This window comes from Equus quagga, chromosome 9 (assembly GCF_021613505.1).
Source record: "Equus quagga isolate Etosha38 chromosome 9, UCLA_HA_Equagga_1.0, whole genome shotgun sequence".
NCBI classification, from domain to species: Eukaryota; Metazoa; Chordata; class Mammalia; order Perissodactyla; family Equidae; genus Equus; species Equus quagga.
Genome location: NC_060275.1, coordinates 99,316,087 through 99,320,086, shown reverse-complemented (window position 1 = coordinate 99,320,086; position 4,000 = coordinate 99,316,087). Strand labels below are relative to the sequence as shown.

General features: G+C 46.1%; 1 pseudogene; it reads left to right on the top strand.

Annotated features, from left to right (window-relative positions):
- The first annotated feature begins 684 nt into the window (after positions 1-684).
- LOC124244612 (EH domain-containing protein 1-like) lies at positions 685-2,495 on the top strand (annotated as a pseudogene).
- The last annotated feature ends 1,505 nt before the right edge of the window (positions 2,496-4,000 follow it).

The following is a 4,000-nucleotide window of genomic DNA, read 5'->3' as shown; positions in this document are numbered from 1 at the left end:
GAAAACAAAAAAAAAAAATCATAAAGGAGAGCAAGATTTATAGGGAGCTGATTGTACTTGCTTAGCTTCTTTCAGTACAGAATAATTTAGCTGGAACTTTATGGGAACAATCAAACTATTTGATCCTTTGCTATGAAATTGTCTATCGTTGATATTGAACTAAACTTCAGCATCTTGACGTTCCCAAGTAATGTGTATCCCAACACAGGTAAATCATTTGATGAAGACAGTAAAGGCAATTTTTGCTCTGAGTTTGGGCCAATCATGACAAATTTCTTTTTTAAAGAAACATTTGAAGTAGTAAGTAACCAAACTTTGCTTACTAAACATCAACGAGTCAAGTATGATAAATTAAGAAGTAAATACAATCAATTATGAATTATATCATATACACAGGTGTGTTTTCTTTACCTAGTTCCTAATTGGTTCTTAAAGCTAATCTCACCCAGTTATGTTCTTACATTTTGAATAACATCTCCATAAACTGAGTCGCTGAAAATTTAGTGATAATGTTTTCCATGATCTTTAATAATTCCAGAATTTTACTTTAGTGCAGGTTTTAATTTTTTTTATCATCTCAATAGAAACACCTGATTCCTACCATTTCTCGAAGTTGGAGAAAGCAGAGACTCCCTCTCTGCGGCATTACACAGTGTGCATCAAAATGGCAGACGTTGCAAGATCATGCGGATGCATTTATCTTGTCCATTTAAGGGGAAACCTCACCTCCAATCCTCTAAGAAATTCCCCAATCCCAGCAATTATCCTCTCAGCAGAGAGCGCCTCCTCGGCCACCCAGTGGGCCTGCGCAGTTCAGCCAGCTCCGGCCTCCTGCCCTGCCCGCCCCCTGCCGCTAGGTGGGGCCCGCGTTGGCTCTGCGCACTCTTCGGGTTCTCAGCTGCCAGTCTTCCCCACAGCAGCCAAGCTGGCAGTGTGTTTAGCTGGGTCAGCAAAGATGGCGCCCCGAAAGGAGCCAGAGGTCTTCCAGATGGCGGCCGAGGGGCTGCGGGCAGCTGTGCGCTCAGAAGCTGCTCCTCCTGGAGGAGCGCTACCGCGTCCACAAGTTCTGCTCGCTCATGCTGGAGGACGCTGACTTCGACCATAAGCTGATGCTGCTCCTGGTGGTCCAGTACAATAGGGGCAAGACCACCTTCATCCAGCACCGGATGGAGCCGGACTTTCCTGGGATGCACTTCGGGCGTGCACACCAGTTTCCTTCGTCACCATCGTGCACCGCCTCACCAAGGGCTTGGTGCTCGGTTACGCGCTGGTCGTGGGCCTGCAGCGCCCCTTCCACAAGCCCAGAACCTTTGTCAGCAGATTCCTCCGTAGGTTCATGTGTGCCCAGCTGCCCAGCTGGGTCTTGGACAGCACACGGATCATCGACCCTCCTCAGGTCCTGTCTGGAGAGAAATAGTGCGTCAGCCAAGGGTACAACTTTGTGGAGTTCCTGGACTGGTTTGCTAAGCGTGTCAACCGCATCATCCTGCTCTTTACGCCCATAAGGTAGACATCTCCGAAGAGTTCTTGGAAGTCATCAAGGCCCTCAAGGACCAGGAGGACAAGATATGCATTGTGCTGGACAAGCCTACCAGATCAAGACTTAGCAGCTGATGCAGGTCTCCGAGTCCTCACGTGGTCTACAGGGTGTATATTTGCCCCTTCTGGTTCCATCTGCTCCTCATCCCCAACAACTGCAAGATCTTCCAGGGCAAGAAGCAGGACCTCTTCAAAGACATCCAGTCTCTTCCCCCAAACCCTGGCCTCAGGAAGCTCACTGACCTGAACAAGTGGGCACGGCTGGCAAGGTCCACGCCTACATCATCAGCTCCTTCAAGAAGATGTCTAATGTCTTCGGTAAAGAGAGCAAAAGGAAAGAATTGGTGGACAACCTGGGGAGACCCACTAGAAGACTGAGTGGGAGCATCGGATGTCCCTTGGCGACTTTCCAAGCCTCCCGCAAGATGCAGGAACTTCCACATATCTAGGACTCCATAAAGTGCCAGGCCTTGAAGCTCAAGCTGATGGATGTGGTTAATGACATGCTAGCTAATGACATTGCCCGGTTGATGGTGATGGTGTGCCAGGAAGAGTCCCTGATGCCCTGCCAGGCTGCAAAGGGCCGTGCCTTGGACGGCACCATTAACAGGCTCTTTGGGCACAACTACTGCGAGGGGGGGCGGCAAGGACATTTGATGACACTGAGTGAGTGGTGGACAAGGACAAGCCCACCTAAAAAGAGCTCTTTTACATGGCTGTCACCTGTCAACTGCAAGGTCGTGAGTGCCCGTGCCAAGAAAGAGATGGTGAAGTCCAAGCTGCACGATACCGTGCTGGGGAACGTCTGGAAGCTGGCTGATGTGCACCAGGACAGGCTGCTGGACGATGAGGATTGTGCCCTGGACAGCCACTTCATCAAAGACAAGCTGGAGGGCGACAGGCTGCCCAGTGACCTGCCCCAAGACCTGATCACATCTAAGCAGAGGCACAAGTGACTGGCCCTCCCCAAGCCACCTCCTCCCCATTTTCATCCTGTCGTCTCAGCACCCAGCCAGGCAGAGATCGAGGAGGGGCGAGTCACCAGTTCTCAAGGTCCATAAAGAGTGAGCGGATGTTTTCTCAGCTCTTGCAAAGGTAAAAAAAAAACATTTTTTTCCAATAAGATAAGAGTACTGAAATAATATCTACATATTCCTCTCCTGAAATTAGTGTACTATGAGCCAGGTACTCTTCTAAGCACTTTAATATATGTCGTGCCATTTCATAATTACTAAAGCTCAATGAGAAAAGTTATGTCAAACTTTGGTTATAGGATTCTGAATCTCAGTATGGTACAGTAACCTTCTAAAGAGTTTGCAGCTGGGGCCGGCTCTATGGCCGAGTGGTTAAGTTCGCATGCTCCACTGCGGTGGCCCAGGGTTCGGATCCTGGGCGCGGACATGGCACTGCTCGTCAGGTCACGTTGAGGCGGCGTCCCACATCCCACAACTAGGAGGACCTGCAACTAAGATATACAACTGTGTACAGGGGGAGTTTGGGGAGATAAAGCAGAAAAAAAAAAAAGAGTTTACAGCTAATATGCACGGTAGACGCAAAACTCAAGTCTGAATTTCAAGTATCCTGATTTCCAGAGCAATGCTTTTTAGTTACAGTCGTACTATCCAAATCCAGCAAATTTAATATCCCAAATGTGCTATCAAGAGCTATCATCTCCAGAATTAAGATTTTTCTTATCAAGCCATCTAAGCAGCCTCCTTACCTTAAGCAGTCTTACGTGCTTACAGATCTATTTTCTATAATTAGTTTTGCTGTTGGGGAATTTCTTGGAAGTGTGTTTTCTGTGCCTGGCTTTTTTCACGCAACACAATATTCTTGAGATTCTTCTATGTTGCTGCATGCATCATGGTGATTTTTTTTAATTGCTAGAAAAAATTCCGTTGCATAAATATGCTACAGTTTGTTAATCCAGTCTCCTGTTGATGGATATTTAGGTCACTTCCAAGTTTCAGCTACTGTAAATCATTGAGTATCTGGGCCTGGTGATGAGTAGGTTTGATTCCAAAGGGGCATGAGGGAACTTTTGGGGTGATGGAGTTAGTTATTCAAGTGTATACACTCAGATGCATTTTAATGTGTGTAAATTATATTCGATAAATCTAATAAAATATTTGTTCTTCATATGGTGATCAGAATGAGCTGTAAATAAGACAATATGACTGCTCGACCACCTCTCTTCAGGCACTTCAGTTACTTCCTCTATTCTTCAGGAAAATAGCAAGCTTCTTAGAATTTATACGGGAACCTTCTCTGATCTGATTAGCACACAGTTGCCTACCTTGTTTTCTTCCTAACTTTCCAACTTGACCTTCTTATAGTAGCTTCATATTCAGATAAAAAATGTTTGCTTTCCTGCACATGCTACAATAATTTATGTCTGTTCACATTTTCTGAAATGATTTTCTATTTTATTCTATTATGTGCTATTTTTACTATAGCCACA